Source organism: Bactrocera neohumeralis, chromosome 6, assembly GCF_024586455.1.
Source record: "Bactrocera neohumeralis isolate Rockhampton chromosome 6, APGP_CSIRO_Bneo_wtdbg2-racon-allhic-juicebox.fasta_v2, whole genome shotgun sequence".
In the NCBI taxonomy this organism is placed as follows: Eukaryota; Metazoa; Arthropoda; class Insecta; order Diptera; family Tephritidae; genus Bactrocera; species Bactrocera neohumeralis.
In genome coordinates, this window is record NC_065923.1 from 38,157,510 (window position 1) to 38,177,575 (window position 20,066).

At 38.3% G+C, this 20,066-nt stretch overlaps 1 protein-coding gene across 5 annotated transcripts in view; it reads right to left on the minus strand.

The window, feature by feature from the left end:
- LOC126761473 (axotactin) overlaps positions 1-20,066 on the minus strand; it is a 171,061-nt gene that overhangs the window by 142,799 nt on the left and 8,196 nt on the right. The window contains exon 1 of one of the 5 annotated variants that reach the window (XM_050477656.1): positions 1,495-1,864. The exons of the other annotated variants lie outside the window; for them this stretch is intronic. The gene's annotated coding sequence lies outside the window, so the exon portion shown is untranslated. Of the gene's footprint in view, positions 1-1,494; positions 1,865-20,066 lie in introns of those variants that run through there. 5 annotated transcript variants of the gene reach the window in all.

Sequence of the window (20,066 nt, forward strand, 5' to 3'; positions counted from 1 at the left end):
CCTAGTCCCAAAAGTTTACGCTAAACAAGTTGTATATGAATAATTTATATAAATCCTCCTGCACCAAAAGTAGAAATCAATGTCGCCTGATAGAAGATCTCTCTTTGAATAGACACCGTGGCCTTCAACACAGGTGTCATTGCTTTGACCCTGACTCACTACTTTAGAAGCTTGAACTCTAAAGCCTTTTATTAGCAAACAAAATATCCAAAGAAGTTCCTTTAAAGAAGCTTAAAAAGTTCCCTTGCCCTTCCTTACTTCTTTCGAATATTTTCACATTAATGGTTCTCATTACTCTGCATTTTGTTGTTTATAGTTTTCCAATAACTATTTAACTAAACACGCATTTTATAACGGCACCAATATTTTACGACTTTCCCGGAACATTCACCGCAAACTAATTGCAGTGTTTGCATACTTGATGGCACATGACAAGTAAAGGTAGACGCTTTTATGCAAAACTCTTTTACACAATTTGTACACACACATATATGAAATATTTATACACTTTCAAGGATTGCGCCAGTGGCGCCAAGCAAAGCTTTATTTTTAGCGCAGAAGCGTCCTTAAGCGTTTGCCGCATTCATATGCTGCCACGTAACACACACACAGACACTCAAACATTAACGGCAAAATACGTTGAAAAGTGGGCACGGCATATAATGGCATATAAATACAGGGTGTCACGCCAGCACTTACACACGCGTTGAATTACTCATACGCACTGGCGTGTCCTGCGCGAGTCCCAGGACGCAGGACGTGAGTAAAAAACGAAAATAACGCAATTTAATTTGTGTTTGATTAGGCATTTAATGTTGCAAGGACACGGTGGCGGCGATGACAGCGCAGGCGATGACACTTGACAACGCCAATGTATTTTGTTTGCTTCACTTATTCGCTGCTTTTGCTTTCACTTTTTTATTGGCTACGCACACGCATTCAAGCTTATTGATCCAAAGCAAATTGCGAAGAAAACAACATGAAGTGTGGCAACATGCAAAACTTTTGCGCATATCCTTGCCACACAGAGCACACACACACATATACATATATATATATATGTATATATATATAGGCAAACTTGACTTTGCTTGGCGTATTTCAAGGCAACCGAAGGCACCGAACGTAGCAGACGAAACGTTTTTGCGAAATATTTACTTACACACACGTCACTCAAATATATTTACATATATGTTTGTATGTTTATTTCTGCGGGATTGGGTTACTCGAGTTTAACGTGCCACATTAGCGACGTTGCATTAAATTTTCATACACTTTAGACGCCTTGGCAGCGCTTAGCCACCGGTTGGCATGTGCACACTTTCACATATCCTTACATATATATTTAGAGACACACATATATATTTAGCGACATACACACACATATGCACAAGGACTCAGCCTTGCTGCCGCGTTTGCTTTGCGCGTTGTCCTTGCTGTGCGCGCGCAAATCGCATGACATCACACCAACACTTTATTTTTATTCTCACTCACTTGCCAGCTAGCGCGCTCACAGCCTTTTCGCTTTGCTATTTCTTTCGCTTTTTATTTTGTATTTAATTTTATTTCATTTTAATGCACTTGTTTCTGTTATTGCTAAGCATTTCATTTTTACTTTTTAATTCACATTGGATTTTATGGCACAACAGACTTTAATTGCCTGCCGCCTGCTGTATTCACATATATTTGTATATGCGTGTGTGTCACAACACAACAGCTGGCATATCCTTTAAGGACACTCTACGCTCAGCACTCGGCGCTCTCACACACACTTTACACTTTACACGGTGGCCTGTGTTGCTTTGTGCCGTTTTGCGTTCCCGTTCGTTTAGTTTGCTCAAGTGCCGCTTTCTGCTCCGTTTGACCTCCGACATACGACTAAATTTGTCGGAATTGGAAAAGTGGTGCCTGAGTGGCTCGATGGTTAAATAGCTGAATGCATCAGTGTTTACTACTTGAATGTGGTTAAGGAGCTAAGTGGTGCGGCAGCGGTTTAATTCAGCTGTTGCGCCATACCGTTACTTTGCGCGCACGCCGCTGCGCTTATTTGCATGTGTGTGTGTGCTTATGTTTGTTCGTGTATACTTGTAGTTAATGTGTATGTGTGTGTGAGTTAGTTTACTAGCTAGTTAGTTAGTACGGTCGTTGGTTGGCTAGCATGTCTAGTATGTATTTATAAGCTAATGCTATAATTTCAGTACCATAAGCCGCCAGCAACGACAGTGACACCAACAAAAGCATAAAACAAAGCAACGCTGAAACAAATACATTAGCAATTCTCATGAACGACAGCGAAACCACCAACAACCATACATACGGTGCACCTTGTTCGTGGATAGTTGGCAACGCAGTGGATATCCGGGTGCGTGTGGCGTAGGCGGGCGCGCCACTGTTGCAACTTTGCGCACACACACGCACAAATACTTAGGTAGAATACCCAGTCAACATTGAGCTTTTTCTTGATAAGACTCATATGGGTGCCGAGTCTTAGCGGCGTCGTTGGATTTTTGTAGCGCAGTTAAGTTTGCAAGGGAGGAGTCCCTCGGTTCGTAATTATCGGGGTGAGTTGTCTTCTTACTTTACGATGCACTGCCGAAGTGTAGCCTCAAAAAAGTTTAGCTATCACTGGACAATCGCTGGCATTTGCGCGTTCACAATACCTTTCTGTTTTGGATAAATGGTATGGGCGTTTCTTGAGCTCAGGAGGACATATACATATAAGTAAGACAAGTTCCGATTTGAAGGATGGAGTCTGGTGTAGAAGTTCACGCAAGTGAGGAAAGTTCTCTGATTATTTTACATATTTTACTTATGAATCCATCAGTTCATGACTTCCGGTCTTAGACCAAGTAACCTTTGGGTAGCCAAAAACCTCCGTTTGAAGGCAAGCTAAAGTGAGAAGAGGAACTATCCCTCCCCAGGGTTATGCGTTGGGTTTGGGACCCGCCACGTAAAAAACGCCCCCAACGGAAAGAAGCAACAGCCTCGGATAAGAGACCCCCTTTTGATGAGACAACTGTAAACGCATTAAGGATTACGATTTGAGAGCATGTACCTGGAATGTCCGATCCCTTAATTGGGAAGGTGCCGATGCCCAGCTGGTTGAAGCCCTCGTAAAATTAAAGGCTGACATCACCGTCCATGAAATGTGATGAACGGAACAAGGACTGAAACCTGTAGGTCCTTGTGACATTTTAGCCATTTAAAGGAGCGGAAATTCGGTGTGGTATTCGTGTGGGAGGGAGACTCCATCGCCGAGTACTGTCATTCACCCCGTTGGATGAACGTCTAGCCACAATCCGCATTAAAGCGAAGTTCTTCAACATATCGCATATTTGAACCCACGCCTCGACGGAGGAGAAGAACGAGATGACCAAAGATGTCTTCTATGAGCGCTTGTAGCGCACCTATGAGAGCTGCCCTGCCACGATGTCAAAATTGTGCTTGGCGACTTTAATGGCAGGTTGGGCGAAGAAAGTATCTTTGGCACAATGGTCGATTAATTCAGCCTCTATGACGAAACATCCACAAATGGGTTGAGGCCACAGATATTTCTTCAAATTCACATTTTTTCTCTCACTATTATTTGCCAAAAATTACATTAAAAAATAATTAGATGTGCCGATTTGAAGGAGACTGTCGGTATAATATGTTCTACTTCAGAATATATGAAAATACGTTTTACTCTTCCTTGAAGTAGTTTGCAATGCATATTTTGAGTTTTGCTTTCTGAAAGATAGGTACAGATTGATACATGCGTGGATGCTAATCTCAATAATATTCTTTTCTCGAAGCTGAAAACTCATAGGGAGCGTGAGTTGGGGTGATGAATTTAATCGAAGCTCCCATAAAACGTGCAAATCTGTGTGTGAATATTTTTTTCAATAAATTTGCGCCTGCGGGAAATGTTATACAGATGATTCTGAACAATTTTGCCTAGGAGACTATGAGTCGCTGGCTCGAAACCGATTTTAAATCCATAGTCTCTTAGATAAAGTTGTTCAGCATGATCTGTAAAACATTTTCCTCATACGCGATGTTTTCATTTTGTTTGGCTTCCTGTAAATCAACCCGCTCCAATGGGTAATCTGAAGAACCTAACCCTAAAATGTGCAATCAGGTTTTCATAATAAGATGCCTCTCGTCTCAATTCGCGCAAGACTTGCTTTAGGGCATCGACAAGTTAAGCAGCGTACATTCAATTTAAGAGCAGTGTAGATTTCAGTATCATGGGTTTGGTGGGAATTGTGAAATCTTCTCTCCCATAACGGTCAATGTATTTGTAGCGTCCATTACTGTGTGTGTGTATGTGTAATTTAAGTGGTAAATTGTTTATTATCTAGTTTAAGTAGTCTGGACTTGGGTCACTGCTACCGTTTAGTAGCCCATTGCAGCTAATTCATATTACACTCACACACACACGCACACCAAACATGTATAAAAACACACACGCTAGCATACGGTATTATCTTTATAGGTGCTCGGTTGGTTTATGAATTAAATGGATTGAAATTGGAAAATTACACCCACTTTAATGTCGCCATAAATTGTATATGAACACACTAACACACGCACGCTGCTGGACACAAACACATGCACAATTCCATTCAAGTAAATAAATGGAATATTCATTGTTTTTGCGGGTTCATTAAACGTTCGTGACTATGGTGCTCGCCTGTGATGTGTTTGCATCAACTTTGATCAATGCTGGCAAGAAGTATCTTTCTTGAAAGTGTCACAAATAAATTTCTTAAATTATAAATATCACTCATCACTCGTTTGAAGGTGGCTACAAAAGACTTTCCAAGCCAGTTTAGCTTGGTGAGGAGTATCAAGGTAGCTGTAGAAACAAAAATGAGTTTTGGTACCTTAAAGTACGGTTATGTCTAAATTTTGGCGGGAATGATAAGCACTAAATACCATGCTAAGTTGAACTTCGAGTTTTCTAAAGCTACTTTGAGTACTACAAGGTTGAAAACATAAACCAGTTTTCCGACGAGAACTTGATTTTGATTGATCAGTTTGAATGGCAGCTTCAAGCAATAGCGATCTGATCTGAACAATTTCCTGGCAGATTATACCATTGTCCGCGTCGAAAATATGTGATAAATTTCGTGAGGATATCTTGTACCCTAAAAAAGTATTTCTTACAAAGACTTGATATGTGTGATAGCTATAAGCTATAGTGGTCCGTTATTAGCAGTTTCAAAAAAGAGCAACTTCTTTGGGAGAAAAATGTACTATCGGTATCTCAAAAACTGGTGGAAGAGTTCGCGAACATGGCTTAATCTAATCATTTTTAGTATATATGTATATTTTTTTAGGATCTCCGCGGTTTCCTTCTAGGCTTTTTAAACTTCATGACGAACTTAATGAACTCTACGGACCTGTTTGTGTTCACAATAAAGCACAAAATTCTTCTATGGAGGTTCCCTTCGACAAATGGGACACAACTCTTTTTCAAGAACCGCACCAAGTATCTTGTGGTAGTCTTGGACAGCAAACTGCTGTGGAATCACAACGTGGAAGAAAGAGTGAGAAAAGCCAGCAATGCTTTATATGCGTGTAGATAGATGATCTGCACTACCTGAGGACTCTCTTCCTCTCTCATGCACTGGTGTTACACAGCTATTGAGACCAATTCTGCTTTACTGTGCAGTAGTATGGTGGAGAAGAGTACGGAAATCCAAATACCGGAGGCCAATGGAAAGTGTTCAGAAGCTCGCTGGAGCTTTAAGAACAACTCCAACGGCGGCTCTTGAACTGGTACTAACCTGCCACCTATAGCTCTTTTCGCTGAAAACTGCGCAGCAAAAACTGCCTAATGGCTGCCGACTACTTGTTGCAGGAGACTTTACATATATTACATATAAAACTGACCACATGACCTCACTTTTCAACTGGAAAGAATGTTCAAAGTAAACATAGAAAATGTGGGCTGGCGTAAAGGTATGTTAGCTATGTGCAACACTCGAAACATTTATACGGATGGCTTGAAAATGGACGATTGAGTTGGTGCGAGAATATATTGTCCAGAGTTGGGAATAAGGCAACCTTTTAAGTTACCGGACCACTGCAGTATATTTCAAGCTGAGGTCTTTGCTATTGCGAAAGTTGCGAAACTCGCCTCTAGTGCACCTACAGGCAATTCCAGAGGCAATATCTCCGTAGACAGCCAAGCAGCAATCAAGGCAATAACCTCGTATCGCATATCGGCCAGAAGTGTCTTGGGAAGCAGGGCAGCAGTGGAAAGTGTTGCCAGAATCAGACAACTTCACTACTACTGGGTGCCAGGCCACAAAGACATCAAGGACAATGAAATAGTGAACGAGATTGCCAAGAATGGTGTACGGCTAACATCTGAAAATGTGATCAACGTTAAGAAACCGATGTATTGACTATACGACGACTTCGACAGAAGCATGATAAAGAAAATCAAAACCCGATGGAACAACCTACCTGGTTGGAAAAGTCGTGTGCAAAACGGTTGTTTCGGAACTACACACAATTCCTATTAGCACTCGATAGAAGAGAGTCTGGGAGCATGATGGGAATACTTACTGGCCACTGTCAGGTGGCTACACACTGTCGCAGGATGGAGCTGACAGATAGAGAAGACTGCAGAAAATGTCTAGAGTAGGAAACCAGGAAACAATGGAACATCTTTTGTGCACTTGTCCCGCATTGGCCAGACTACGCTGTACGCATCTGGGATCCTCACGGTATGATACAATGGAGAGGGTATCGATAGTGAAGCCGCGGTAAGACTGTTCCTATTGGACCTAGCAGGTCTGGTCATTAAGGACCAAAACTGGTCTATGCGTAACTTATTGGTCAATCAGATTAACCTAATGTAACCTATTATACTCTATTCAGGGCATAATAGTTTTATGCGCCAGAATGGAACTATGGTAAATAAACTAATTTCGATTAATTTATATGGCTGCCAACTCCATTGCAAGAATGTATGCTAGGAGACTTAAGTTTTCTAATCGCGAAGCGCAGTTTCGATAGAAAAAATAGCATAAGCAACTTTCCATTAGTAGCAAATCAACTTTGGCATGTTTTTTTTCACTGAATACTTTAGAAAAATCTAGGAATCTGAATTACCACCAACAACCACCACGTCGGACAAAAATAACTGATGGAGATCACGTTTTGAAACAAATTTTGCGCCTCAACATTTTTCGTTAAACAAATTAATTATTTGTGTCTACGAGTAAACTTCACAAAACGCAACATTCTTATCTTTGTTTAAACGGCTGATTATTCATCTATACTACATATCATATTGGCATTTCCCCGACAGTACTCATACTCGTAGAGTCCAGCGAGTATGCAATACATACACGAGTCGCTTGAAATTTCGACGTTTGCAAAATATTCATTACTTCTTTTTTATGCTTGAGTAATGCTTGAACTTTGATCTGAGTAATTGAAAGAATTTTTGTGCGCCAAGACATGGCAGCCGTAAAATGCAGTTAATTTTGAAGAAGCTTTCGCGAACTCACAATAAATTCATATATACATATGTATGTATATATATAACGAAATGTCATCAATAAATGTGTGCTTTGAAAGCTTGCGGGAGGTTGTCGGCGAATTTCAATCGCTGTCCAATTAATAATCATTTTAATAAAGATAATTAAGCGCACACAAAAGCTATCAGCAGTTGTTAACGCGAATTTGTTTTTTATGCCGGAGGAAGTGAAGCGTCAATGATTAATTGAATTAGAAATGCTGATCGGACGACAGACAGCAGAAGGCACCAGCAATCTTTGGCGATTAATTGGATTGTCTGTTAGTTGAAATTATCAAATACTTTAAAAGTTGAATAATCTGCGAAGCATTTGATTTAATGCCCAGCGTTGAGTAGAAGAAAAGCTACGCGCATTAAGATACGCTGAAGTGGACGGGGGCATAAGCACTTCAAGTGAGACATTGTGGCATTTTGTACTTAGTATTTGAAATAGTAATTAAGTGGATGTATGAAAAAAAATTACAAAATTATATTATTAGTTCCTTGAAGGCTTTTAGTAGCTTCTGTAATATATGTGCCTGACTTTGGACATTTAAAGCTTGCTGATACTTGGTATTGGTGTTGGTATAAAATCGAAAAAGATTTAGCCGCTTACTAATTTCTTCTTCTTCTTCTTTATTGGTTGGAATTAAGATACAAACAAGTAAGGAAGGGCTAAGTTCGGGTGTCACCGAACATTTTATACTCTCGCATGATAAAGTGATAATCGAGATTTCATTATCCGTCATTTACATATTTTTTAAATACCGTATTTGTTTAAAGTTCTATTCCGCTATCATCATTGGTTCCTAATGTACATAGTATATATTATACAGAGAAGACATCAGATGGAATTCAAAATAGCGTTATATTGGAAGAAGGCGTGGTTGTGAACCGATTTCACCCATATTTCGTACATATCATCAGGGTGTTAAGAAAATATTACATACCGAATTTCATTGAAATCGGTCTAGTAGTTCCTGAGATATGGTTTTTGGTCCATAAGTGGGCGGCGCCACGCCCATTTTCAATTTTTAGAAAAAGCCTGGGTGCAGCTTCCTTCTGTCATTTCTTTCGTAAAATTTAGTGTTTCTGACGTTTTTTGTTAGTCGGTTAACGCACTTTTAATGATTTTCAACATAACCTTTGTATGAGAGGTGGGCGTGGTTATTATCCGATTTTTTCCATTTTTGAGCTGTGTATGGAAATGCCTGAAGAAAACGACTCTGTAGAGCTTGGTTGACATAGCTATAGTAGTTTCCGAGATATGTACAAAAAACTTAGTAGGGGGCGGGCTCACGCCCACTTTTCCAAAAAAATTACGTCCAAATATGTCCCTCCCTAATGCGATCCTTTGTGCCAAATTTCACTTTAATATCTTTATTTATGGCTTAGTAATGACACTTTATAAGTTTTCGGTTTTCGCCATTTTGTGGGCGTGGCAGTGGGCCGATTTTGCCCATCTTCGAACTTAACCTTCTTATGGAGCCAAGGAATACGTGTACCAAGTTTCATCACGATATCTCAATTTTTACTCAAGTTACAGCTTGCACGGACGGACGGACAGACGGACGGACGGACAGACAGACATCCGGATTTCAACTCCACTCATCACCCTGATCACTTTGGTATATATAACCCTATATCTGACTCTTTTAGTTTTAGGACTTACAAACAACCGTTATGTGAACAAAACAATAATACTTTAGCAACATTGTTGCGAGAGTATAAAAATGAAATAAAAATCAAAAAATGCAGGGTAGTTTCATAAAGAGGCGCGTGTCGCATTGGCGTTTAGATGTAGAGTTTGCACTACGTGGCCGATGTTGACTTTGCGATGACCTATTTACAGATATATCTTTATACCGAGTCAACAATATTTGGTTATCAATTGTGAGGTAAACAAAACATCATGAGCTCTCAACTGCAGGAGGGGTAAAATAAGTCACTTTCAGCATTAGCAGCGCTGCATATTGAAGAAGCTAAGAGCTTTCGCTTAACCAAAGATTATTATAATGAAAAAATCACGAATAAGTTTAGAAGTATTTTTTCAAGCTTTCATTATCGTTTTCTGTCACATAAAATAATTTTACCTTGAAAAGCGTATATGCCTCGAAATTTGTAACATCCAGAGGGAGACGTCAGAGATCCCTTAAAACATGCATTTTACGTATGCTTTTTAAGACAAGTAGTTTTCAATGAGGCAATATGTTTTTCGGAGTTGGTCTTTTGAGAGCTGTTACTTGATTTATACCCAGTTTAGTTTGACATTTCCTAATAACCAGACTAACACCGTAACCACGCTTACACATCTCGTAAATTTAGTACCAAAATAACAGAGGGTGATTTCGAGGTTTCCTACTTAAAAAAAAGTACAGAAAATTCAAATTTAACGAGGAATTTTACTATCATTCGAAAGAACATTCTTTGTGATGTATTTTTTGAATATTATCACTTTAAAGTATTCGCCACGGCTACAGATGGTCCATCCGTTGAGTCCAATTTTTGATGACTCGTTCGATCATTTCGACTAGTAACTGGCGAATGACACGCTTGATGTTTTGCTCCAAGGCTTGACTCGAAGCGGAATGGTCCGCATAGACGTTAAACTATACATATCCTCATAGGAACCGAAGTTTTCTCTCAATAAATCCATTGATTGATGCGAGGTGTGGGAAGTGGCGCCATCTTGTTCAAACCTAAGGTCTCCGAGGTCACGAGTTTCAATTTCAGGCATCATATAGTAATAGGTTATCGTGGTATTTTTGAAAAAAATAAGAAAGTTTGAGTTGCATTCACGGTCACAACTAAAGTATCTGGGAGTAATAATAGACTCATGGCTGAAATTTAAGGATAACCAAGAATACACCACAGGTAAAGTGATTAAAATCTTAAACGCCTTATCAAGAATGATGACAAATAAAGACTGCGTGCGTTCCTGCTGGCGATTTTTAGTCGCAAAGGTAATGAGATTGGTTGTATTATATGGGGCTCCAATATGGATCCAGGCGCTAGGCATCAAAGCATATGACAAATAAGCACAGTGCACAGTTTGTTGGCACTAAGAGTTATCAGTGCTTTCCAAACTACAAGTATATCAAGTGGCACTGCCAGTATGATGCCTATTGACATCCGAAGCCACGATTACGAGGGGGTATACTCGTACAAGTTATCAGACCCGTTTATAGGATCCAAAACAGAAGAGAGTGTAAAAAGCTTAACAATATGGCAGCAGTGGTGGCAAACCTCACTCAAAGGACGGTGGACCCTCAGACTGATACCGAACATTCATTCGTGGATTGATAGACGACATGTGGACCTGAATTTCTACCTAACCCAAATACTAAGTGGACATGAGTCCGAATTATCCGACAGGGTGCTTTGAAGACTTTGACCATTTATTGTGTTGTTGCCCTCGCTTTTTAAGTACAGTAAGTAAAACTTAAAACTACACTCGGTGGCTTGAAAACGCTCATGTGTCAGTCCACTGAGAATTGGAAAGCTGTCAGTAAAGCGGCATGATAAAACTGAGACATATAGAGCTGATTAGGCGTCCGTAAGTCCGTGCCATAGAGAATGCTGACATTCTCTTATCACATTTGTCTTATCACTCCCACGGATCAATACTTAATCTGGTGGTTCCGTGGGAGAATCTGGGCATGGAGTAGGTTAGGTTTAGCGGATTGTAGTTTCGCACTCCGGATTTTGATGCTTCCCCCTTCTTAAAAAATAAAACCGAAATCTTTGTTTTTTTTTCTGATTGAAAGGGAAGCTCTTCAATCTCTTCAGGTTGCAGAAATCAATTTTAAAACATAATGGCAAACCCTTATCTTTATAAAACGCTAAAATCTTGGCCATAATATTAAATTATATACGGTTTATGAATCTCTCTATTTGTCGGAACGATCAAAATCAATTTCTTCTATGGAAACTTTTCTTTACCATAAAAGTCAGGCGAATCACAACTAGTTCCGGACCTAGATTTAACCTGCTAAGGGCTATCAGCTTAGCTATTTACCCTAATAAAAATTTTGAAACATGAAACAACGAAAAGATTATTATGTATGTAAATATTTCTAATTTATTGGCTTCAATTTTGAAAGTGCTAAAATAAAGTTTTTCACCTTTAAAAAAATATATATATTATGAATTTTGTGTTTGTAGCGGTTTCTGTTGGTACAAATTTCACTTAGTCTACAAACTCGTATACGAGAGCGAAGCCGTCAATCAAAAACCACAAATATTTGTGTATATCTACTTTGCTATTTTCAGATTTCAAATTTAAATTTAGCCGTCAATGTCAAAGCATCGCTGACAATGAAATGTGTTAGCAGCAATCAACAAGTAGCAACAACAATAGATAAGCCTTTTCTTGTTTTCATAGAAAACAGCTGACCAAAACAGAGGCCTCGCGTGTACATAGTTCGCATACCGCCACATTTACTAAGGCTTTTTTACAGATGATTGCCAACACATGTTGCTGATTCGTGAGGGAGTTTCACAGCCACACTCTCCCGCTTAGCCAACTCCGTTTTGTTTGCAAGTAAAAAAAAAACACTAAGTACTGGGACTCTATAATGCGGCGCTTCAACCAACCAGTTGGCTGTGTATTTCATTACCGCTGTCACGTACGAACTTGCCGGCGGCTAGCGAAATGTGCCGGTGAATGTGTGTTGCTATGCTGCCGGCAGTGACGAGCACCTTTGATGACGACAGCGCTGTGTGTTGTTCCAGCATGTGGAGGTGTTTATGTGGCGCGCGCTCATGTGATCGGCTTGACAGTCGACGCCGAGTCAACAGCGAATGTTAAGCGTGGAAATGACGAAAAGAGCTGTGTGTGTACGTACATATGTTCGTATCAGCTTTGGCGCGAATAGAAAATACTTCACAATCAATGGTTTTTTGTATGGCCCGTGTATGTACTTATAGAGCTACTCGTGTGCGTAAATATGTATAAATTAGTTCATTTCGTTCTTTTGTTTGTTTTGTTTGCTTTTGTTGTGCCTCTCTGCTAATCGCCATTTGTTTTGATTACGTTTTCTACCTATTGAGAAGTAAAAATTCAACCTTCATATCTATATACATACACATATATATATATATTCGTCTGCAGATATGAGGTGTAATCTGTTTCCGCGTTGAATGATAGTTACAAAGCCGACATGTGAGCAGTTAAGTAGTTTTCGTTTGGCAAACAAGTTCAAGAGATAACTTCAGAAGTTTTTTGTTGGTTTTGTTGGTACATGAAAACAAAAATAACAATATTTACCGAATATCAGTTTTATCACAAACAAGTTTGCAATAAATAATTCAATAAATTAACACAGCAACCTATATTTTAAATTCAGTTGATATTATGAAGAATTGACATCTGCCAAAAAATAATCCGATTTAGCTGGGAATTTACTTATGAATTTTAAGTACGCAGTGCTTAAATAACTATATTATATAGGTCAAATTAATGGTAGAGTATTTGAGATTTTTGAAATGGGCTTCAAAGACTCCTCTCGGTATCATTACTTATGAAAATATAACGGATCCAAGTAGAGGTACTTTTTTCGATAACCTTTTTTGACAGATAACGCGTGAGTCATCTCAAGCTGTCATGTTATTTTTGTTCAGTATTGTTTGCCATTTCATCATGGAAAGACTTACGCCTGAACAAAGTTTACAAATCGTTCAACTTTATTACGCAATTTCACATTCTGTGTTCGGACGCTTCGCTCAACTTATGGTCCATATAATCGGCCTACTGAGCGTACTATTCGCAACACCATCATCCTTCTTGAGATCCAGCGTTCATTCGTGGATAACATGCGACCAAATAGACCAGGTCCAGGACGCAGTGAAGAAAATATAGCAGCAGTAGCTGAGAGTATACACGAAGACCGCGGAGAGTCGATTCTGCTCCGTTCGCAGCAACTCGGACTGACGTATGGAAGGACTTGGTGCATTTTACGTAGAGATTTTAAATTCAAAGCATACCAAATACAGCTTGTGCAAGAACTGAAGCCACTCGACCTTTTCAAGCAACGTCGCTTTACTCTATGAGCTCTTGAAAAGTTCCTGGAAGATCCGACGTTTTCGAGCCAGATTTTGTTCAACGATGAAGCTCATTTCTGGCTCAATGGGTATGTAAACAAGCAAAATTGCCACATTTGCTACCAAGAGCAACCTGATGAGATGCCAGAGCTGCCATTTCGTTCAGAAAAAAACAAAGTATAGATGTGGTTTGTGGACCGGTGGAATCATCGGTCCATATTTCTTCAAAAATGATGGCGGTGAGAGCGCAATTGCCAACGGCAACCGTTATAGCGCAATGACAACCGACTATTGAAATTGGAGCTCGTGATCTCGGCGATATGTGGTTTTTACAAGACGGCGCTAATTTAATTAAGAGTTTTTGAGATTTTCGAAAAGCGCTATAAAGAATCCTATCATAACTTAAGAAATTATACAATATTTTTTACTGATTTACACATATAGTTAAGCGACAATAACTTTTTTAGTTTCAGATAGTAGTATAACCTATATTTCGGGTTTCTTAGAACAAAACAAAGCAAATTATGAGTTCGTAGATGGTCAAAATCGCTGGACTGCCACGCTCAAATAGAAGATGATCACAATAGCAAGGGACACCTGTGGCAAACAATTTTGAGGAAGTAGTAGTGGCCACTTAAGCTGCAACAACCAAATTTGCCTAACTCCTTCTAGTACTACCGACAGTGTGAAAACAGACGAAATCGGAAAATAACCCCGCTCACTCCTTATTTTAACGATAATGTTAAAAGCTACTCTCAATAAATCAGTAACTAAATACGTCACAGACATTGAATTTTACACTTGAGATGGAATGAGAGGATTTTATGGAAGCCGGTGTGAAAATTTGACGATAATCGCGGCGCCGCCGACTTTTTGGTGTAATCCCATATCTTGAGATCCGCCCTTTTTACGATTTTCATTAAATTTAGTTCTTGGTACTCTTCTGACATTCTTATATCACAGTGCGAAAATCAGACTACAACCATGCCTACTTCCCATATGTTACAATTTTAAATTCCATCTGACTCTTTCCTTTCTAGTATACTAAGAAGCAATTAATATAACGGGATAAAACTTTGCAGAAATAATGCCTTTAGAGTGTGATGCTTTATGATCGAAAATTTTCACAATTCATGAATACCTGTTCCGGCCTCTAGGTACCGAATATGTGGACACCAATATCTACAGTTGACTTTCGACTGAAAATGTCGGTCAATGTATGGGATTGAAATTCAGAGAGTATATTTTCCTGCCAATAGTATTTCTGGGTATCAGAAATGGGTTGAATCGGGTGAATACTTTCTTGAGCCCCCATATACCTAATATAAAGATTTCCGAACTTCCGCGTGACTTAGTGCTGGATATATCGGCCAATATTTGAGTTATCGCAATGAAAATTGCAAAAGGTATTTTACTTATAACTGTATATCATTATGCTTAAAATAGATAAAATTGGCTGAAAACTAGACTTAGCTCCCATATAACTATTACAAGGATTTTCGGATATCCGGCTGATTGGTGATTTTATGTGAGGTAGCTCAATGAAACCCAGAGAATATCATTTTAGTATGTGGCATGATAATAGTAAATGGATAAAATCGGGTCGGTACTACTCCCAACGTCCATATATGGTATATACATGTGCCATATAATAATTTTCGTTTTTCTAACAAATATTATACATATGTATGTCTGTCAGTGTATGAGTTATATATGGTATATGTATGTATATATAAAATTGCTTGTATTCCAATCTTCTGGTTGAAGTTATACTCCTTAAAGTATTTTCCTGGCTTTGATTCCAGCTAGTTGCTAGAATATAAATTGTTCGGTTGCACACGAACTGAGCCCTTCCTTACTAGTTTTATTTGCATTTCGCCGCGCACAGCTGCTGAAACCGGCCGCTGTATCATCACGTGAGACTTGTCAATTACTTCATCATGATTTTCTTTATGTGTTTGTTTCAATTAAAAGCTTTGCTATGCATATACGACTGACTATGTGTCATAAACCTCGGTTCATAAGACAATATGAGAGGTTACGTAAAGCAAGTGTGTTCTATTTCATTTTAAATCGACGTAGACATATTTATGAAGAAAGAGCTGAACTAGTTATATGCAGGAAATTGCGCTTGCTCGCTGCTTTGAGAAAATCTCAGATACCCTAAATATTTCCCAAAATAAAGTTCTTAATCAATTGGAATCAATTTGAGGGAAACATTCATATGAAGGTTTGGTATAAAAAGTAAGATAAAATGTTATAGAAATAACTGTATAAATGTATATAATCAAAACAAGAAAAAACGTTAACTTCTGCTGCACCGAAGCTAATATACCCTTCACAGATTACATTGGTACCTTAGAAAATAACATATACCAAATTTCGTAAATATATCTTGTCAAATGCAAAAGTTTTCCATACAAGTACTTGATTCCGATCATTCGGTTTGTATGGCAGCTATATGCTATAGTGAGCCGATCTGAAAAATTTCTTCAGATTACATTGGTGCCTTAGAAAATAATCTATACCAAATTTGGTGAAGATACATTGTCAAATGCGAAAGTTTTCCATACAAGAACTTGATTCCGATCGTTCAGTTTATATGGCAGCTATATGTTATAGTGGTCCGATATCGACCGTTCCGACAAATGAGCAGCTTCTTGAAGAGAAAATGACGTTTGCAAAATTTCAAAAGGATATCTTAAAAACTGAGGGACTAGTTCGTATATATACAGGCAGACGGACAGGCAGACGGACATGGCTAAATCGACTCAGCTCGACGTACTGATCATTTATATATATATACTTTATAGGGTCTCCGACGATTTCTTCTGGGTGTTACAAACTTTGTGACAAACTTAATATACCCTGTTCAGGGTATAAAAATAATAAAGAGCGTCTACTCTCTCACTATCAATGCTATCACCACATGAATATTTGTTACGAAATCACTGCGGTCCAGTACTGTACCATAAAATACTAGTTTAGGATGTATTAGAGGGGTTGTAGTAGGCTAACATTAAGTTACAAGTGAATGCACGCTGAAGTATTCTAATGACTTCGGCAAATACGAATGGGAAAGGGTTTACAATACATTGTACCAACAACTGTTCACATGCACGAATGCTTCCCATTTGCAGTTATGTGATCATAACTCATTTGACATTTGGGAAATATTTACGACAGTTATTTGTTCTTTACTACCGCCTCGGCCACTGTCATGTGTATCAACAAATACCTCCACATTCGTAAGTTTATTTGCATTGTATTTGGTTGTGTAATTAACGAGTGCTAATGACAATTGTTACACCAATGACATTCGGTTTAAAATACGCACGCGGGAGGGGGGGAATTGTTAGCGTAGCTCGCTTACTGGAGTATTATATACGCTGACAGCGGCAGCGACAGTGACAGAGTGCACGACTAGCCATTAATATACTTAGGTATCACATGAATATGACAAATTAAAAAGATAGCCAATTATAATGTTGTGTTTACGAATGGAAATACACTTTTATAGCTTGCGAAATAAGCTTATACTCGCTTGAGTTAAAATGTGAGTACTTGAGCTGGAGGTGATGACACTTTTATTAGGGCAACATTTACATAAATTATTTAGCTGAAAATTTAGAAACCAACAAAATAAAGTAGTAGATGACAAAGTATTTTTAATTTGACGCAAAACTTTGCATGAGGTCTTGCGCTCTCAAGTAGCTGCGTCAGTTAAAGTGAATTCCGAGAAAGTTGGCACGGTAAATTTAGATATTTTTACAAAGTTATATTATAAGAACAAATGCGCGGAATTTCACAATCTCTTCCCACATACTCTTTGCTAATAGTATTTCTCTACTAAAAAATTATAGTAATTTTTTGTGGTAAAGCGATGGTTAACTTAGATGAAATTTCACTGAAAGCATTCCATTCGTAGAAATATATTTTTTCTAGGTTTGCATGACTGTCAGTGACTGCAAAGGTCGACGAGAATCATCGATAAACTATACATATGACATGATATGTATGATGTTTGACAAATAAATATTTGCTTTCTTCTAGAAAAACTGGAATTCCGATATTTTGAATAGGCTTTAAAGTCATCGACTAAAGTTAATAAGTTTTTATGTTTCTATCTCCGCCTGAAATTTTATTTTTCTAACTTCTGTATATAATTTGTCAAACTGTTGCTATAAATATGTGATCAAATTGTATTTAAAATACCTGAAATATAATCGAATATGTATATGTATTGTCGTTTCAAAGGGAAGCACCAGCAACAGATCAATCATCATAATAAAGTATTGACTGAATATGCAAATGTATGTGCCTTTAATAATTAACTAAAATGTTATCGATTTAAATTTTATATATTATTATTTCCATTATTATTATTCGCCATCGAAGTGCCGCAATTAAGCATTGTATAATCACATTAAAAGTCAACAATATCAAGAGCAGTGTGATTGTGAGCTCACATTCAAGACTCTACAAGTAATAAAATGCATAAGGGTCTCTATAAGTATCTACTTATAATATATGGTATATGTATGTACATATAAGTTGTGAGTATGCGCTATTTTTAATCAAGACTTGTTGAGATAAGAAAGTGACGTTGCAAAACCAAATAGGTTGACGTAAGAAATAAATTGGTCTATGGAATGTAGTTGCCAAACATTATGTCTCTTGGTTTTTCTAATTTGCAATCTGCTCATTTTTATATCCTCAGAACATGTTGACCATTGTGCACATAATGGTTGTTTGCAACACTTCAAATTAATCGAGGTAGATATATAGTTATATAATTGATTAAAATGACAAAGCGAGTTGAGCTCCGAGTGACTATCTCTCCGTCGGTTCATTGGCGCGTGCAAGCTATAACTTGAGTAAAAATTAAAATTAAATTAAAATGCTATAACTAAGTCCATTTCGGTGAATAAAGATAGTTTGTATTGCAAAAATTGTGCGTTCAAAGATATCGACAAATGAGTAGCTTATTGGAGAGAAAATGACGTTTGCAAAATTTTAAAAGGATATCCGTTCGTATATAAGACAGACGGACGGACATGATTCAGCTCACATACTTTATATATGTATATACTTTACAGGGTCTCCGACGCTTCCTTCTGGGTGTTACAAACTTCGTGACAAACTTAATATACCCATTAATAAAGATAGAAAATTGTAACGGGTAATCCAAGCAGACGTACCTTTTTCAATAGCCCTTGCCTTTTTTGTAAACTCATAATCTCTGAAAACCAATATGTTCTGCGTTTATATCGAACCCGCTGGTAGTGTTCATTTAAGTATTTCATATATACTTTCCAATTGAACGTCTGCTACATGTAATTATCCGTCTGAAGAACTTTGTACAATGGATGAAATTTAGAGTTGGAAAATGTAAATCGACCAGATTTTTACCATGCACACATCTTGGAAAAGACCCGTTTCAGGAAGAATGCCGCAACCTGTTCGTCGTTCGATTTTAAAGCCGCCTTCGACAGAACAAAAAGGAGCTGCCTTCATGCCGATATATCTGAATTTGGCTGTGTAAGCTGACGTTGAGCAACACCAAAAGCTACGTCATGATCGGGAAGGTCCTCTCCGAGCCGATGGATATCCAACGAGGTTTCAGATAAGGCGACTCCCTTTCGTGTGACTTCTTCTATCTACTTTTGGAGAAAACAATTCGGGCTGTATTGCTGAAAAAAGATGGTATAATCTGCTTCAAGAGTGTACAGCTGCTGGCGTACGCCAATGATATTTTTCCAGCGAAGCAAATAGGTCTGGTTGTAAACGAGAGCAAGACGAAATATCTCCTGTCATCAAATAAACAGTCCTCGCACTCCTACTAGGCTCCAAGGCATTAACACCAACATCTGATGAGTCGACTTTACGAGTTTTCGAGAGAAAGGTTCTGCGGAAGAAGACCGATTTGAGTCCAAATTAAAGAAAAAATATTTGTCTTCGCAAATTGATTCGAAATACCAATTCGGAATTTGCATTTGCAAATTAATCTCAAAATGTATGCGTAAATTTTCCCGAAACTAATAACTTGAATAAATGAAAGCAATCGGCAAAAATTCAAAGAACAAACAATACGCAGAAATTCTCATAAAAAAGTTGGTGTTATTGGCCTACTTGTTCTACGCGGTGCAGTCGGCCAACGTTGTCGTTGTAAGCACCTATGTGTGCCGAGGCATTATGCCAAATTCGTGCCGAAGCAAAGTCAACATGCAAACAAGACCAGAAGTGTAAATACTTGTTCATTTTTGTCAATAATGTTAGAGATAGGAAAGCCAGGCAGCATTATCAGCATTTATGACATGCTGCGGCGGATGGGGGGCGGAAGCAAAAAGCGCAATATAAATACTACAAATGAAAGCAAAAATATGTAAATATTGTGTGAGTATTACTTTTAATTAACCTGTTGTCAGGCTGCGCTAAATACCTATTTGTTTTACCGTTATATAATTGAGAAGATAAGCGATGGATTGCAATGCGTTGGGTATTT